This window comes from Biomphalaria glabrata, chromosome 3, assembly GCF_947242115.1.
Source record: "Biomphalaria glabrata chromosome 3, xgBioGlab47.1, whole genome shotgun sequence".
NCBI lineage: Eukaryota > Metazoa > Mollusca > Gastropoda > Planorbidae > Biomphalaria > Biomphalaria glabrata.
Genome location: NC_074713.1, coordinates 17,866,061 through 17,885,361, shown reverse-complemented (window position 1 = coordinate 17,885,361; position 19,301 = coordinate 17,866,061). Strand labels below are relative to the sequence as shown.

Here is a 19,301-nt window from a genome sequence, read left to right as displayed (position 1 = left end):
TCTATAGAAAAAAAAAAGTTGTTTTTTTTCTGTACCCAGCACTAATTTGTTAAAAATAGCTATTCGTAAGTCTAATAAGACTCATAAAGTAGAATTCAAATGACACGAAGAACACGCTTGTTATGGAGTGTGTGTTTCTATGGTGACGATGGGAAGTGGTTAGCTATGCAGTGTGGATGATGCAAGATAAGCGGCATTGTCGTTAGCGGTCTTAGGTAGGACAGACGACTCTTGAACGTCAGACTGAAAAGACGTGTTTTTGTAGTGAGTTAGATTTTGTTCAAAATACCATTTTATATTATTACTAAAGTCAACTACATTTATTTACTTCACCCCAAGTCTATATTGTAATAACAATTCTGTTTAGTTTTGTTCACAAAGAAGTTCTTCAAGTTATTTCAAGTTTTATAAGTTAAAATATAATCCGCCTACAGCGGTTTAGTTGCCTACCAACATTTTGGTGCTACAAGTCAACAACCGTCTATAACAACACTTAACAGACTGAATTGCATTTGTAACTCATATTGAAGTACAATTTTTAGACCGAAATCATATTTGACGTCAACACAATCTGATCAAAAACACGCGGTCCATTTTTATCAATTGCCTTGAGCCGAGACCAGTCGTCATAGAAGGCTTGAACACTGACTTGCAACGTCGCAACCTGTGGGCAGTGGGGACCAATACCTCGTTACTACGTCGTACAGACCTGTGAGGCCCACAGGTTGCGACGTTGCAGGTCAGTGTTGAGGCCTATTATAACGATTGGTCTCGCTCGAGCGATAGACCAATCGTTAAACAGCTCGCCTTACTGATAGGCATTTATTTGTATTACTGTAGTGCACTTTAAAGTTTCATTTCTAATATTACATATTTATATTTGCTGCATGAGACAGTGGGTTTATTTAAATAATGCTTGGTTAAGAGCGAGGTCCACTCTAGAGATGACAAATTGGAACTTAAAAAAAAATTGTTTGGGAATCGTGTGTAACTTTGAGGAGATTCATCCACTCTTTTCCACCGATTCTCTCATTTTGAGCCCATCAAAAATAGAATTTCATAGCTGAAGGCAATTGACACGACAATTGATTACCCACTTGAACATTGACCTGCCATTTCATTTTTGGTTACCATGAGTATGATTCATCAGTGGCACAAATTAGAAAGGAGTTAAAATACAACAATATTAATGTAATAACGTGAAAAGAAAGTGTTCACCATAATGATGAACTAGGCCTAGGCCTATATAGTTTTTGACTAATGCGTTTCGTTTGAAACCTTAGAGTTTTAGGTAGATCTTATAATAATTAAAATTTAAGTTAACCCATACTGTCCTACAGACTTATGTATTTCAATGTTTATGTTTCTACCACAGACTGTTATTAATTTAGTTGATTTTCATTTTTTTTTGTTTGTTTGCTATTGCCAACTCTATCTTTACATTATACATATATCTTTATGTATTGTTGGATTACCTCCCATCCATAATTCTAAAATGAATGAACACAGGCTTGGCTTTGATTACGTTTAAGTTTCAATAGCCATTTTGTTGCAATAACAATGGATCTCAACTTATTCTATGTCATATCGTCATCATTATCTGTCCTTGACCTTCGTCGTAGGGGTGCTGTGACAGTTCGCATAACCAAATCCCTCCATTTTTCACGATCAGCAGCTGTTCTTACTTCTGAGTAGGATATCAAGAGAGCGGTCCATTCTTGTACATTGTCCAGCCAGCTTTTCTTTGGGCCACCCTTTCTTCGAGCTCCCTTCCACTGTACCTTGAAGAATGACTTTTGACAGTGTAGCCAAATCAGTTCAGCTTTAGTCTCTTTACAGTATTGAAGAGTTCCTCCTTTTTGCCAGCCATGTCATATCGCTCTTGATATAATTCAATAACAAGAGAATAAAAAAAAAGCAGCATTCGAATTCTCAATCATGTAATGAAACTTTATCGTTGATTAAAACTAAAATTGTTTAATCTCTGTTTTCTCAACATTCACTTTCTGCCTTTCACTTCCCAGCTCCCCCATTGAAGTATCTTACCGTTTAAATTATTTCTGGAACCTTTTTTTTTTCAAGATTCCTTTTTTTAAAACAATAATTGAACATGTATTTCGGATGTCACTTCTCTAGTGTCTGAGATCTAACGGAAATGGCCTTTGTTTTTATGCTAGTCATTTCCCTTCAAACACACCTAGTAAACAAACATTAAAAAAGGTTCAATCGATATAAAGTGTTGGCCAACGGTAGAATTAGAGCGCAAACAGCACAGACCTAGTTAAAATTTTAAAAAACTTCGTGTTGTGAGCTATGTCTCTTGTTTAAAACGAACTACTGTGGTTTAAGAACTAAGGCATACATTGTGCTGTGTGGCTTATAGCATTCAGACTTGGATATCATTTTTATTTACTTTATCTACTTACTCGATCTAGAAATGTTGCCCTGGATTTAATATGACGTCAAGATAGCAAAGGTAGGCCTAGTTAGGAAATCACAACCTTTTTTTTTTTAGCCACTAAGAAAGAACCACTACAACTCTAACTGGTTCATTCCATCTCTGCATTCAGGATTTCAAATAGGGAGAGAACAAACTAAATAAATGTCTCCAAACCAACAACAATAATAGTAAACTCATGTGTACATAAGGGACAGTCGTAGGTCAGCTAGTGTTTTTAATTTACATAAATGGCCTACCAAATTGCATTAGTTCAGGAACAAAAGTAAGGTTGCAGATTATTGCATAATATATAGAACAATAAAAACAAAATTAGATTAGGAAATTTTACAAAGAGAATTAGAAGAATTACAGAAATGTGAATCAAATTGTAGCATGTCTATAAATCCAGAAACTACTTACTTTATTCATGTAAACCAGTTACACAGACTAAAAACTCAAAAATATGTAGGTGTAATAATAAATGAAAATATATAATGGAATCTCTATATTGATGAAATTATTTGAAAAATCAAACAAAACATTAGGGTTAATTAAAATATTTTTTTTGACAAATTAATCAGGAACATAAAACTAAAATGCTTTTTAGGCCAATATTAGAATATGTTTGTGACTCAATAAAACATAAACTAGAACACATACAAAATAGAGCAGTGAGATTTATAAGAAATGAAAAGTCACATATGATTAGAGAAACACCATTAATAAAAATCACTAAACTTAGAGACACTTCAGCACAGAAGAATAAAAAATAAAGTAGAAACAATGCATAAAACACTGAAACATAATTTATATTTAGAAAAACAAAACCTATTAAAATTCTCAGAAAGACACAAATTACTATATTCCTTGTTGAAATAGTTTTTATTCATGGCAATACATTTTTGACAGGGAAAAATTGTTTCTTTTATTCGGAAAATAATTAAAGGCCTGTACACTCCTTATGTTTATTTTTTAAGAATCCGTCTGAAGCGAGTTCCAACAATTGCTCTTCTTCCGACAAAACGACTGACTTGGATGTTGTGTTAATGTTCGACGAATATCTTATCTATTGAATATTTTTGTTAAAAGCAGGGAAATCGTTTTCCAAACCCATTTGCAAACTCTCAAAATGTTGTGTTATACAATTCAGAGTATCAGAATCCATTTAGTAGCCGAAATTATTATAAACTCATAAAGAGAAAGAAACGAGTCTACTTCTCCATTACCAATTCTCTTTCGCTATATATTAAGTTTTGCGATGGAAGCATTTACTTTCATTTGAACGTGAAACAAAGACATTTCTTGGCCTTGTAATAATAAAGGGAGGCGATTGAAGACAGAGCATATATCTGCTCAATATGCTAGCCATTTCTAGACATGCAAACAATTTCTCAACTCAAATTTATCATTAAGAAAACACTGGAGTTTAAAGAATCAATCTAGAAGTCTCTGTCGAGAAAACCAACATGAAAATGTGGCTCGGTATGTTACTACTTCCCATTTCTTCACATGTTTGCGAAACAAAATCGTGAATTCAAAAGACTGTTTTTACTTACCAATTTTTATGCTCTCATTCAGAACTTTCTGTAGATCGGCGGGCATCTTACGTATTGCTAAAGCCTCTGTTTATGCAACAATGTGTGGATATAACATTTTGTATTCTTTCAACGAGTCCTTTATTTATTCCGACAATACATGTTGATGTATTTGTGCTTATTTCAACACACCTATTCCTATCAACTTTACTCTCTTGCATACGTAGGCTGGCAAAATAACAATTTGTCATGAATTTGTTTTTTCTTGTCCTACAAACGTCAAATGATTTGCGACATTGGCAGTATCAGTGGACTCATCGACTTGTAATGAATAATAACCGCTTTGAGAAATATCAGATAATAACAACTTGTTCACATTATTAGCCATGTCAATGATGGACTGCATTTTTTTTAGAGAAATTGAAAACTTATTGATATTGTATTTTAATTTATTAACTGAGCATAATAAATGGATATTTTTTAAAGAAAATCAACACAGTTAATGAGTTCAACGCGTACCTTCTTCAAACTTTTCCCGTACCCCTGAGGTATGCTAGCTTAGGCCTACCCCACTTTGGGAAACATTGCTCTTATGGATGGGTACCATGACCTTTAACATTTGCGTGTTTATGGGATGGGACTCAGTCTGAATGTAGAATCTACCACGAAAAGTGAAGTTCTTTATTTGTTTGTGAAACATTATAAAAAGCCAACATATAATAATAGAATATGCATCCTCTGTTTGGGACCCCTCAACTCAAGAAAACATTAAGAAACTAGAACAGACACAAAATAGAGCAGTGCGATTCATAACAAACGAATATTCACATTTGACTAGAGTAACACCTTTAGTAAAATCACTAAATTTAGAAAGCCTTCAGGACAGAAGGCTCAAAAGTAAAGTAGCAATAATACATAAAACACTGAACCATAATCTTCAAATACAAAAACAAAATTTAATAAAATACTCTGAAAGACACAAAGATAAAGGCACATTCCTCGTCCCATATGCTAGGACAAATTTGTACAAATACTCCTTCTTCCCTAGTGCTATTAGAGCATGGAATGGGTTGCCTGAGCTAGCCAGGAAAACCAGTGACTTGGCAGAATTTAAGTCATTGGTTAATATGCATGACTAAATGCATGACTAAATGCATGACGCGTGGACGTAATCATCTTCTTTTTTGAAGTAACGTCTGTATTATATAAGATAAGAAGATAAGATATTTGTTTCATAAAAAAGTGTGGCTGTTAAAAAAAAAAACGTCATCATAAAACAAATATGACGCCATTCTTGATTTGAACTGCGAATACTTGATTGTTAAACTACGGGCAATAGATCCACGGGTTTCTTATCAAATAGTTTCAGGTTAATTTCATTTCCTTTTGTATCTTTTCGTTGATGTGGCCCGCGACACGAGTGTTCGAAAATAAAAAGGCCCGCAGGACGAGTACGGTTGGGGATCACTGACTTTAAATAAGAAAAGTTTTATTTAAAAACAAAAGGGCGGGGGGCGCTCTTAAAAAGAGACTCGTTTGTGTACTTAGGTCTTTGCGGGTGTGTGAAGTGCCGCTATATTCCGAGTGAACAACAAAATATTCACTGATACCTACATTATCACTCGTGTCTCTGGCATATGTAGTTGACTCTGTGTGTACCATGAGATTATCTGCCATGTTTTCTATACCTTTATTATGTCAGATATATGGATATACGTCTGTGTTTGATAGATATATATTTGCGATTGGTGTAGATTGATAATTTTGATATAGGCATGATAAGGCATGCACGTAACACGTGCGATTGGTATACATGTGTGATTGATAGATTATACATGTATGATTGATGTAGATTGACAATTTTATATACATATGTGATTGATATTGTAACATGTATAATTTATATAGATTGATAAATTTCATATGCAAGATTGATTGGTATGCATGTGATTGATAGATATACATGTATGATTGATAATTATGATATTCACATGTGTATACAGTGCTTTTTTGTGACGGTACGCACCGGTACGGCGTACCGGCACTTTTTTCAATGTGGGGAAAAATTATACTTTTCTTGCATTTTAACGACGTTTATTATTAATTTATTAGTAGTTAAAAGTTAGGTAATCCATCACTGAGTACCGGCACCTATTGTTTTTTACAAAAAAAAAAAAAAGCGCTGTCTATATACATAAACAAATGTTATGGGACCACCTGCTACAGCACCTCCCTCCATCCCCATAGACCAGTGATGCCCAACCTAGTTCGACCTGCGGGTCATTTTAATATCCGACACCCATGACGCGGGCCACATGAACGGTAAAGTAAAAAACCAAATGAAATTGACCTGAAACTATTTGGTCAGAAACCCGTGGATCTAGTAATTACATTAATTAATAGGACGTTTAAAGTTTATCTTTTTTTTTCAGGCGTCAGAAAATTGCTTTATCTCTCTACTTTAAATATGAGCGACACTGTAGCTAGTTTTAGTACTGACTCATTTTGTCTGTTTTTGGTAAATATTCTCATCTATCCTCCAATCTCTAAGCGTAGTTTAACAATCTCTTATTCGCGGCTTAAACGAAGAAAAACGTAATATTTGTTTCCTAAAGCCAATTATATGTTGTTTTTTTGACAACCACACTTTCTTGATGAAACAAAATATGTTGGCTTATTATCATCTTCCACAAAAAGTTAAAGATCCGTTCACTTTCTCTGGTAGATTCTACATTCAGAGTCCCATTTTATAAACGCACATATGTTACAGGACATGGTAGCAATTTATCAGAGGAACGTTGAGGGTCCTAACGTAGGTAAAGATATATTTTTCAAACTTTTTTTTTTTAAATAAGGAGTGGGAGGGGGAGAGTTGCTACTCTTTGTGCCTCATTTTAGCGGGCCGGATAAAACCATGTCGCGGGCCGGATGTGGCCCGGGCCGTATTTTGAACCTGGAAATAATTTCGTAGCTGCTACCTAGTTCTTTCTTTCATTGTTCATTACTATTGTTAATTACTTTCAAGGACATACATGTAGGATATAGTTGTTGTTTTTTAAACACTTAACTATATAAGTGTGTGTGTGAAAGGGAGAAGGGAAGTAAGCCATTTTGTCGTGAGTAACAGATGCCCTACTTATTACATTTTTCTTGTTTGCTTCAAATGTAAGTAAACATTTCGTTGAGAGATAACTGAAGGCCCACATGTACATTGATTTTTATTTAAAACCCTCTACTTTTGGTCTTTGTTTCATTGATTGGCTCCGTCTAATGGTGTTTGTTTTCCTTCGTGAACATTTAATGAGAATCCCCCAAAATAAAAAAACAACACACTCTCAAAGCACGTCCTTGCTGAATGCCTAGCAACAGCATTGCCAACTTTGAGGACTCGCACAAGTTTTGCGTGGCTGCTACTGATGCCTTTTTTTTTTCAGTGACCTGTCAATCCAATACTCCCCCCCCCCTCCCCTTTTTTTTTTAAAATTTAGAATTACCTTTTTTTTTAAAAAAGAATTAACAAGTAGCATGAAATTTTTTTTTGGTTTAAAGATAATTCCTACTTTTTGAAGCTGAAGACTAAGTATCCCCCCCCCTCCCCATCTGTAAGAGAGACTGCTTTGCTCTTAATAACTAATGAATTGTATGAAAGATTTTTTTTTTAAATTTTTTTTTTATTGTACACCTCCCTTATTCTCCCACCTCCTGAAAAAAAAATCATGTTTAAGCACATGTTTACATCTACTCATAGGTTAATAAAAGTCTAATGATAACCTTTAAAGGTCTAGACTCAAGACGATGCGAAAATTTATTTTTTATTTAACTCTTTAATAATACTATGGCTTTAATGAATACATGCGGAAATACCCACTTCGTAGGCCTATGTGTGTGTTCAAGATATAGATTTTCTAGACCACAAACCAAATTAGTTTTGTTTATTATACTTTGAAAAATTATGATAGTCAAACCAGAGTTTTACCTTTGGGCCATTAGCTAGTAATTATTTTCCTAAAGAAATTGATTAACCGTCAAATTTCTAGGAAAATCATGAGTGCTGTTTTCGATAAACAAGTCCACCAAGGTTTTGTTTTTAACCCGATTAAAAAATTGCAAGCTGAATAGACGAATCCTAAACAATGTGTGACGTTATAACATTGAGAGTAAACAACAACAACAACAATATTTAGCGTAGACTAGTCGTGTATTTGTTTAAATGAATTTCTTTCACAACACTTTGAAACATTGAAACATTGTTCTCTGTTTCTGTTATCAGAGCACCATCTGTTACTTTTGTGTGATAAGTCTCGGTGTAACAATATCTAAGTAAGTCCTCATTTTGAGCACACAACTCTCTCTCTCTCTCTCTCTCTCTCTCTCACTTAACCTCCCCCTCCTCTGCCTCTCTCTCTTTCTCTTTCTGTTCCATGGTCTTGTCTTTTTTGCTTATTACATTTGTTACTCGATGTGTCCCTATGTCAAAGATGTATCGCTTTCTTTCTCTCTCTCTCTCTCTCTCTCTCTCTCTTGTTTTCGTAGTTTAAATTAAGCTAGCCGTGGTGGAGACTGTTATAGCACAGTGCAGGACAGGCCACTGTCCTGTTGGCTCATATTTCGCATGGCTGTGGCCAAAGTTCGACTCACGGTGTCCCCGCTGCGTGTTGACGACTTGGAAATTTTGTACTCTTATCAGTCATACAATACTCATTCTAGTAACAACTGAGACATTCATATCCAGATAGCTACAGTTATGTTAGTTATGTTGTACTTTATTAGATTCTAAAATTAGACATAAATCAGAAATGCACACCTAACCAAAAGAGACATGACCTTAGCAACCTATGCCGTGACAACACAGGCTTGACTATGAGAGAAACAACATAAAGAAGAGACTAGGAGGTATAATACAACAGGGTCGCTTCTAATTATATATCCTTTGTTCAATTGTTGAACTGGTTTGTCAACAATATCAAATTATCGTTTGTTGTGTAAAAAACTAGTTCATAGTAGTCAGACTACAAAGGAACATTAGGCCTACAATCAGAAACATGCACAGTCTACGAGACTACATATTTGATGAGGGATAAGTAAGCCTAATGTAGCAACGTTGAACCGCTGAGATTCGAAGTACAAGTCACACAAACTAAAATTCGAGTATCACTTTTCTCTCTACCCCTCTCCGCCTTAGCAAGTAATCTTATTTACACTAACTATTCTTCTGCTTTTTAGTTATTTCGAAATACTTGATAGGATCTATGATATTTTTTGGGCCTAGGCCTTTTTTTATTTTTTACGTCCAGCAAATCGTAATGCTCACATAATAATTAGGCCGTAGTCCCCCATAATTTTTTTTTTACACTTTCAAAAAAAAAACTTTCGCATTTTAGCAATACCGTTATTGGTCAGTATATTCTAGTACGTGATACGTTTAATTGGAACCGCCGAACTTTAAAAAGCCTCCCAAACACCTTCACTTCTGACCTGTCAATTGGATATCACTTTTCTGTCCTTTTGGCACTGGCCGCTTTATAACGCTACCCCTCCTAACCTTATACTTTTTACTCGTAAATTCGATTACCGGTATCACTTATTCCCTCCCCCTTCTTTCCCCAAGCTACGCCTAGGAAATAGTCCTACATACAATTTCTCAGTAATCATCGAATTCTCAGCTCTTTATCGAAATAGTTGTTTTTTTATTATTGCCTCCTGCGCATCGTACACTTACATAATATTATATTATGATATGTAGGCCTATGCACAAAAAATAAAAGTGCTTAAAAACGAAAGAAAACTAATCTAGAATAGGGTTTGTTGGACTAGTCCGTTTCGTTTCTTTGATTAAAAAGAATTGGGCCGGAAGTCGCTTTTTTAATTTATTTATTTTATGAGTATTTTACCCAAGATCTGTGTTGTTTTTTTAGGACTAGCTTATTTCATGTACCCGGCATTTTCCGATACACAATTTAATACACAAAGTAATTGTTGAAAAAAATTGTAGTGATTTTAAACTTTAAATGATTACTTTAAAAGTGTTACTCTAATCAATTTGAATATTATTTTGTTATGAATGTCACTGTTTATTTTGTGTCTGTTCTAGTTTCTTAAATTTTTCTTGAGTAAAGGGGTCGTTTTTCTCCTAATGGGTATACCTGATTTCTCCAAGCAGCCTTTGTAAAATATTGGTCCTAAATAATGCTATGTTTATAAACGAAAAATCGCATGGCTGCATTATGATGAATGTACGTGTTAGTTCAATATATTTTATATTACTAGGTAACTATAAATAACCGCATAAATAGATGTAAGTTTAATTATTTTTTTCTATTAGATAAAGTCATATGGCAAATTTTTGTTTATATCCTAATTCTAAAAAGGAATAATAATAAAATTATACAGTAAAAATAATCACTAAGTTTTTCTTTTAATAGTTTTGAAAGTCTAACCGAGTTTGTGTTTTTGCAGATGTACACAAGCTACACTATGAGTCAGTCCATCTCTTCTGACTATTTAGAAATGAGTGTAAAAATGTAGGCTTCGATATTTTTAGCCTGAATTTAAGAAGTTACAATCTTCAAACAACTAATATATTGCCTCTTCCATAAAACTTTGTACTTAAAAAATAAATTTATCCAATGCTCGAAATCCTGCTTGTATACTTAGGCCCTATTTAAATCGATCCGGTATCAATGTATTAAGTAGCAATAACCCCGCAAAAAAAATTAAATGAAAGAAGATTGAGATATACATATTGTTATAAACCTGGTGGTGGCACATATGGGGGGTAGTGGTGTGTGTGTAGTCAGCCGACGCAAATCGCCCCAGGCCAGCGCTAGACGAGCGGTCAACCGTGACGAGTTACGACGGTCAGCCGAGACGAGTATTAACATGAAGGTTCGAGTAGGATCGTCGTCGTGAACAGAGCTCAAGAGTGTCACGAGGGATGTAGTCATATGACCACCCAGAATGGTCGAGCGACGTTCTGCCCGGTTCTAGAAGGCCAGCAGGGACCCTATATAAAGAGCGAAGGTATCAAAGACGGGAGAGAGACAACTTCTCGAGCTACGGTTCGTTACTACGGCTCAGTACAAGTCCGAGAAGAGACAGAGAGACCAGTGCAAGAGTTGATACGGCGATTAACGGAGAGATATTTGTACAGTCTTGTATTACGTGCTGCCAATTGTACAGTATTGGCTGTTATTTGTTGACATTAAACTATTACGTTATTTGGAGCCCTGAGTTGTCAAGTCCTTTCAGTTGGTGGTGTCGTGTGGTGCAGTTTGCAGAGAGCCTGGATAGCGAGATTCGTAACAATATATTTTTGTGACGGTACGCACCGGTACGGGTACCGGCACCTTTTTTCAATGTCGGGAAAAATGATTACTTTTCTTGTAATTCAACGTTAATTGTTAATTTATTATTAGTTGAAAGTTAGGCAATCTATCACTGAGTACATGAGCCTCTTTTTTATTTTTACAAAATAAAAAGAACTTTATATACTTTCAGCCGACATGCCGTATTATTAAAAACACCTCTATGTGAACTTCTCAATCATCTAGAGTCTTAGACAGTCATTATTTTAGACTAGATTTAAGTAGAGTCTAGACCTAGATTTAATAGACCTATTATTATTTTTAAAAAAAATCAGTCATTATAGACATCATTCGCAATTTTATTTTTAGGTCTAGGCATTGAAAAGTAAATCTATTAATAAACTAAAATCGATCTAAGTCTAAGTACTAACTTATTAAATAAGTCATTATAAGTAAAAGTATTATAATGAATATTGTATAGATCTAGATTGACTATATTATAGATAGATCTATAGATAGATATCTAGTTTTGAAGTAACGTCTGTATTATATAAGATAAGATAAGTATAGAGTATAGTAAACGTATTACAGTATTATTAGATCTATGTCTTATGTCTATGTCTATATCTAATTAATTCTAATAATCTAATAATTAAAAAACTTTAGTCTTTATTAATATCTAGACTTTTTTCTTATAAAAACTGACTATAGGCAGAGCATAGGCTAGACTCGGCAATCTAGTCTCAAGATAGAATCTATACTATTACTAGATCTATTCGATTTTTATATATAGATCTAGACTAGAATTAGATTATAGATCTAAATATACTAATGGAGAGATGATATGAGGTGTTAGCTAATAGCGTTGCTCAAGAAACAAACCTGGGTTTTTCTAAACTCTAATACTTGGTATGTAATAGTAAAACAGCACCTACCTAAATAAATCGTAACTAGCAATCAAAAACCTATATTTATTGTAGTATATATAGGTCTGTGGTTGTATTTTATATAGCCTTCGTAACTTCTTCTATAGAGAAATGACTTTTTGTAATTTCTTTTACTGAAAATTGGGCTATTCGCGTCTGACACATATATAAATTTTATGTTCAGCAACAAACCCTATTCTGGATATGTCTGCTTTAATTATATAGATCTATATATATATAGAGAGAGAGTAGAGTCACTATTGCGGAACATTTTGCAGCAACTTTTAGTTTTCAATTTTTTGCTCCGTAATGGTTAGACCTATGGAAAAACTAAAAGTATCTAGGCATTGCCCATCCATTTTCCGATAAAAAATAGACGCTTTGTTTAGTTTTTCAACAGATATTTAAATTTTACATTCAATTCGACTGAGATAGGGTAGTCACAATTACGGAACAGAATTTTTAAAGAAGTCACAATTGCGGAACACGGTAAAAATGTCGGAACAAAGTCAATATAAAGCATATATTTTATTAGTCTAATACTTGAACTCCTTATCCTTTACATTAATTTTATTTTATTAAAGCTGAAGACAACACATTGTCACTCTTAGGTTCTCTACCTCTTCTTTAATTGTATTTGACGTCACACTACCCTGATTTTCCTTACAAGGTTTTTTTTTCCACTATTCTTTTATTCTTTTTTTGTTATATTAATATTATGTTATTATATAATAATGTTATTATTAATATATATATATATATATATGGTATTATGATTTGTCTTCTTTTTGCTGGACGTATGGTAATCAGAAATTATATATTATATGTAATATTATTCTCTAAATGTTTTTAAATTTATGTATACTAATACAAACTCATATTTAAATTCCGATACCTAAATCACTATGTAAATATTAAACTAAATGCGCAGGTCAAATAAATAACATCTATAGTGTTCCACAATTGTGACAATCTTTAGAAAGGTAAAAACAGGATAAACACCTCCTAATTTTTAAAAAATTGAATTCCGGGTAGATAGCTATGAAATGAAGTTTTTCCTCATCCATTTATAAACCGAAAAATATGTGTATCATGCAGGTGATGTGTCATTATCATTTTTAAAAAGCCATAAGCCATGGCCTATGCGGTTCTCCTGGTACCTGAAAAATAATGGACGATTCCACACCTGTCAACTTTAACCTGAAGTCAAAATTAATTTTCTGCTGTTCTCCCTTATATTGGAAATGTAGAGAAATGGACCATGCGCAATACCGTTACAGTAGTTTAGCAGAAAATTTCAAAATAAAGTAGATTTTAACTAATTTCGACGAGCTGTTCCGCAAACATGCCTGCTCCGCAATAGTGACTCTACTATATATTTTTTCGGCCACGGCAAGTGGGCGAATTACTGATGTCAATCATTCAGACACCTTCGCGCTTTTGCAGAGATAAAAATAATTTTAAAAAGCTCCTTCTTAATTTTTCTTGTTTCGGAACACTGCATTAAATAATAGTTTACCTGCTTTACTCAGAACGAGGGGATTGTTTTCTTTTTATAGCCTACCTTTTCTTAGAAAAGTAAGAGTTGTTTTTCTTTCTTTTTTTTTTAAATCTAATTCAGGTCATTTAGAGGTGTGGTAGAACAGTGGTTCTCAAACTTATTTGACTCCTCAACTGCACAAATTTCTAGTCGGTTTATTTTACTTATGATAAGGCTCATTACCGCAATGAATCCACGTTGTATCAAATTAGAAGATGGGACAAGCAGTCAATGCAGGATATAAAATACTTTTTTAAAAAAGCTTATATTAAGTGCAATTGTATCAATTAATATAGATCTGTCATGTAATTAAATTAGACTAGTTCTAGACTAACAATGCTTTTAGCTTTCTCAATACGTTATGATCACTTGTCTGGACCAGTTGGGAAAAGAGCAAGTGGAATTGGGGGGGGGGGGGGGGGGAGAATGGGGCATCTGTGTGAAGGTTACCGTGATCGCTTCTTAAAAGTTGTACGACCTGACTTTGAACGCGAGGGCTCCAGCCTCCTCCAGCTAATACACTAACCACTGTTTTATAGTGATCTATTGCTAGTTTCAAACTCAAGCGAATACCTAATTCGCTAAACAAAGTACAAAGGGGCTAATCAACTTATACCATCACATCTGTAAAGCAGAATTTATTCGATACCAAAATAATTTTAAAATATTTTTCTTTATAGATTATTGTTTTGTCAGGTACAAGAAATAATTATGCAAAATTTCAACTTGATCCAAGATTGTGTGTGGGAGAAATAACGTGAAAACTTTTTACCAGACAGACTGAGTTGATATGTAAGCTTTATAAACATACGAGTAAACGCTATGGACACAAGTGGGAGAGACTCTCTTGAAAATTGAAAAAGAAAGCGTAAGAAACTGAGAAGAGGAAGACTGGGGGATATTTGGAAATAAACACCGAAATAAACAATGTCAAGGACACTGTATTAATATTTCAATAGCTGTTGATACTAGAGGTAGCGGAAGAGTTTAGACATTTGATTCTGCAGTGCTAAAATAAAAACAAAAAGTATTAAATGCTTTTTAAAAGTAGATAATTCATCAATACCTTTGTTATTCAGCACACCGGATATACTATATATATATATATATATATATCATGGGCGTAGCCAGGATTTTTTTTCGGGGGGGGGGGTTTGGGGGGGGGATTTTTGTCTCCCCCCCCCCCGCGAATTTTTTTTTATATCTATTTATGTGTGTGTGTGTGTGTGTGTACATAATCTTTATTGCATTCTGACCCTTCATTCTTTCGGAAGACGTTTATTGTACCCTAGAATAGGTTCTTCCATGAGTTAGTGGGAAAATTGTAGATTCCCCGTCAATACTATCAAGGGGGTCTGGGGGAGCGCTAGGAGCTCCCCCAGCGCGGGGCGAAGCCCCGCCGCCAAGCACTATTTCTGATATTGAAAGCCAACAAAATGCATATTCTGAGGTATCTACAGTGTATTTTCCTGCTATTAAAAAGTTTTATTTCAAAAACCTAATGTGCTATTCTTACTGACTTAGACCCTACCGCGCCGTTCGGAACATTTGACGTCAAGCTGTTTCCATAAAAATCTGTCACTGGTAATATCTGAAGCCTCTTCCCACCTGCCATGATGACCTCAATGAATGAGTGGCGTCAAGTTGTACTAGGATATCATTGCAACTCTTCTTATGCGTAATTCATTTGTCCGAGAACACGTCCCGCAAACCTCATGCGTCGCTCTCTCACAATCTTACTAAAGGGTCGACTCCCAGTTCGGCATAGGATTTCCTTGATTTAAACCCGATCTCTATAACTGACTCCTAAAATCTGTCTTAGCCATCTTAGTTGAGCCACATTTAGTGTTTTTCGATTTCGGCAGATGACTATTCACTGCAGTTTATTAAGGGAGCCCTGCCACTGGTAAAAATATGTAACCACTCTTGAAAACGCTCTTGGAATTAAGTGACTGTAGTTTGCTTTAGATTTTATATCGAAAAGAGAAGTTTTATAATCAAAATCATCTGTTGGGGGTTTTCCACCTCAAAATGCTCTGTAGGGGGATCTTAAACTCAAAACCTTCTGGAGGGGTTTTAAACTTTAAACAAACGCCATCTGTAGAAGAGGGGTTTAAACTCAAAAGTCCCGATTGGATTGGCTACGCTCAAATAATTTTAGTGTGTAATTTGCTTTTGTTTTTATATTGAAGAGGTATTTTTAGCATTAAACCCCTCTGAATGGAGGTTTAAACTCAAAACCCCTTTTGACAACGCTCATAGCATTTTGAGTGCGTAATTTGCTTTTTTTCTTACACTGAAGATGTATTTTTTAGCCTCAAACCCACCTGGCGGGGGGGATTTAAACTCAAAACCCCTTTGGGTGCATTCATAGATTTTAGTGTGAGTAATTTGCTTTTATTTATATTGAAGAGGTACTTTTTAGCTTCAAACTCCACTGGAGGGGAGTTTAAACTCAAAACCCCTTTGACCACACTCAAAACATTTTGAGTGTATAATTTTTTTTTGGTTTTATTATTAAAGAGGTATTTTTTACCTTCAAACCCCGCTGAAGTGGGGTTTAAACTAAAAACTAAGTCAAAACCCATTTAGCTACGCTCATAAAATTTTGAGTGCGTAATTAACTTTTTTTTATATTGAAGCGGGGGTTTATCGTAAATTTTGGAGGGGGTTTTAAAATCAAAATCTCCCTTAACTGTGCTCTTGGAATTAGGGGATTTTCGTTAGCATTTTTGTTTTGTTTTGTTTTATAGATGAGGGGGGGGGGTTAACTGCAAAAACCCCAAGTAGGGGTTGAGATAGGCCTAGATCATAGTCATTCATGAATCGCGTACTAAATATAATTTCGTTTAATTGTTCACTTTATAATCCCATTCATTTAACAAAGCTATCGCTCTTTTCGTTTTTAATAGATAAGAATATATCGACTTCGGGTAAACCCATTTTCGCAAACCTAATTTTATTTTCGTAGCGAAAGAGAAATAACGTGAAAGGATCATTAGCTAAGTTTAACATACATATAAATCCAATCCACTAGATTATTCAAAAGCATTTTTTACATAAATTAGTTCCTGATATCTACAGATTTCCTGGCGAACATTCTTTCATTAGACATTAGACATCATGGGCGTAGCCAGGGGGGGGTTCTTGGGGTTCAAACCCCCCCCGAAATGAAATCCCCCCCTTGGGGGGGGGGGGGAGTCGGAATTTAGTGACAGATTTTTTGCTTTGATTTTGTTTATTTTAGGTGAGATTTTAATACTAAACCATCACTTGCCCCAGCACAACAAAGGGGTTTTGAGTTTAAAACCCCCTACCAGGGGGGTTCGAGTTTAAAACGCCTACCAGAGCGGTTCGAGTTTAAAAACCCCTACTAGGGGTTTTGAGTTTAAAACCCCCTACCAGGGGTTTTGAGTTTTAAACCCCCTACCTGGGGTTTTTGCAGTTAACTCCCCCTCTTCTATAAAACAAAACAAAAAAAAAATGCAAACGAAAATCCCCTAATTCCAAGAGCACAGTTAAGGAAGATTTTGATTTTAAACCCCCCTCAAAAATTTACGATAAACCCCTCTTCAATATAAAAAAAAGCTAATTACGCACTCAAAATGTTATGAGCGTAGCTAAATGACTCAGTTTTGAGTTTAAACTTTTAAAAAAAAGCAAATTATACACTAAAAATGTTATGAGTGTAGTCTATGGGGTTTTGAGTTTAAACTCCCCTCCAGTGGAGTTTGAAGCTAAAAAGTACCTCTTCAATATAAATAAAAGAAAATTACTCACTCTAAAATCTATGAGCGTAGTCAAAGGGGTTTTGAGTTTAAAACCCCGCCATCTTCAGTGTAAGAAAAAAAGCAAATTACGCACTCAAAATGCTATGAGCGTTGCCGAAAGGGGTTTTGAGTTTAAACCCCCATTCAGAGGGGTTTGGTGCTAAAAATACATCTTCAATATAAAAAAAAAGCAAATTACACACTAAAATTATTTGAGCGTAGCCAAGCCAATCGGGGGTTTTGAGTTTCTTCTACAGATGGCTTTTTTTTTAAAGTTTAAAACCCCTCCAGATGGTTTTGAGTCTAAGATCCCCCTACAGAGCATTTTCAGGTGGAAAACCCCCAGAAGATTTTGACGATAAAACTTCTCTTTTCGATATAAAATCTAAAGCAAACTACAGCCACTTAATTCCAAGAGCGTATTCAAGAGAGGTTACACATTTTTACCCGAGGCAGGGCTTCATTAATAAACTGCAGTGAATAGTCATCTACCGAAATCGAAAAACACTAAATATAGCTCAACAAAGATGGCTAAGACAGATTTCAGGAGTCAGTTATAGAGGTCGGGTCTAAATCAAGGAAATCCTATGCCGAACTGGGAGTCGACCCCTTAGTAAGATTGTGAAAAAACGACGCATGAGGTTTGCGGGACATGTTCTCCGACAAAATGAATTACGCATAAGAAGAGTTGCAATGATATCCTAGTACAACTTGACGCCACTCATTCATGGAGGTCCTCATGGTAGGTGGGAAGAGGCTTCAGACATTACCAGTGACAGATTTTTATGGAAACTGCTTGACGTCAAATGCTCCGAACGGCGTGGGAGGGTCTAAGTCAGTAGGAATAGCACATTAGGTTTTTGAAAAAAAACTTTTTAATAGCATTAAAATGGACTGTAGATACCTCAGAATATGCATTTTGTTGGCTTTCAATATCAGAAATAGTGCTTGGCGGCGGGGCTTCGCCCCGCGCTGGGGGAGCTCCTAGCGCTGGGGGAGCTCTTAGCGCTCCCCCAGACCCCTTTGCTAGTAATGTCGGGGAATCTACATTTTTTTCACTAACTCATGGAAGAACCTATTCTAGGGCACAATAAACGTCTTCCGAAAGAATGAAGGGTCAGAATGTAATAAAGATTATGTACACACACACACACACATAAGTACATATAATTTTTTGCCGGGGGGGGGGGTGTCGGGGGGGGGGGGAGAAAAAAATTCACCCCCCCCCAAAACCCCCCCCGAAAAAAAATCCTGGCTACGCCCATGTTAGACATTACCAAATGGTTACACATTAACACATCTCTCTTCTGAGGTCTGAGTCTATTCCTAGGCCTAGGTCTAAAACTCTTACTGAACTCTAAGAGGATAAAACTTCTTTTCGCAAAGATAGTTTTATGCTTTAACACATAAACATACTAATTATTGTCCATTCATTTGATATTTTAATCAAATTAACATTCAAATTTGTTTTTCTAAAGCATTTTTAATACATTCGTTCGCTGTTCGCTAAAGCTGCGTAGCCGTGTTGAGATAGGCCTATATTATTCATGAAAAAAATTTCACGCATGCGCAGCACAGAACTCTAGATTAGTGTAGATTTAGATCTACGTCTACCTCAAGATCTACTTTATACTTTATACACATGAACATACAAAATTTAGTCTATTCATCTCAAATTTTAATCAAATATATGTAGGCCTACAAGCAAATGTTTTAATTTGAAAAAAAAAAATGGATTTAATTAAGCCTATTAGCTATTTTGATTTAATAGCTTCATTCACACTTT

The 19,301-nt window shown here is 35.1% G+C and overlaps 1 protein-coding gene across 3 annotated transcripts in view; it reads left to right on the top strand.

Moving 5' to 3' along the window:
- Positions 1-19,301, top strand: part of LOC106059894 (uncharacterized) — a 43,643-nt gene that overhangs the window by 2,717 nt on the left and 21,625 nt on the right. Inside the window, exon 1 of one of the 3 annotated variants that reach the window (XM_056023794.1) lies at positions 2,313-2,476. The exons of the other annotated variants lie outside the window; for them this stretch is intronic. The gene's annotated coding sequence lies outside the window, so the exon portion shown is untranslated. Of the gene's footprint in view, positions 1-2,312; positions 2,477-19,301 lie in introns of those variants that run through there. 3 annotated transcript variants of the gene reach the window in all.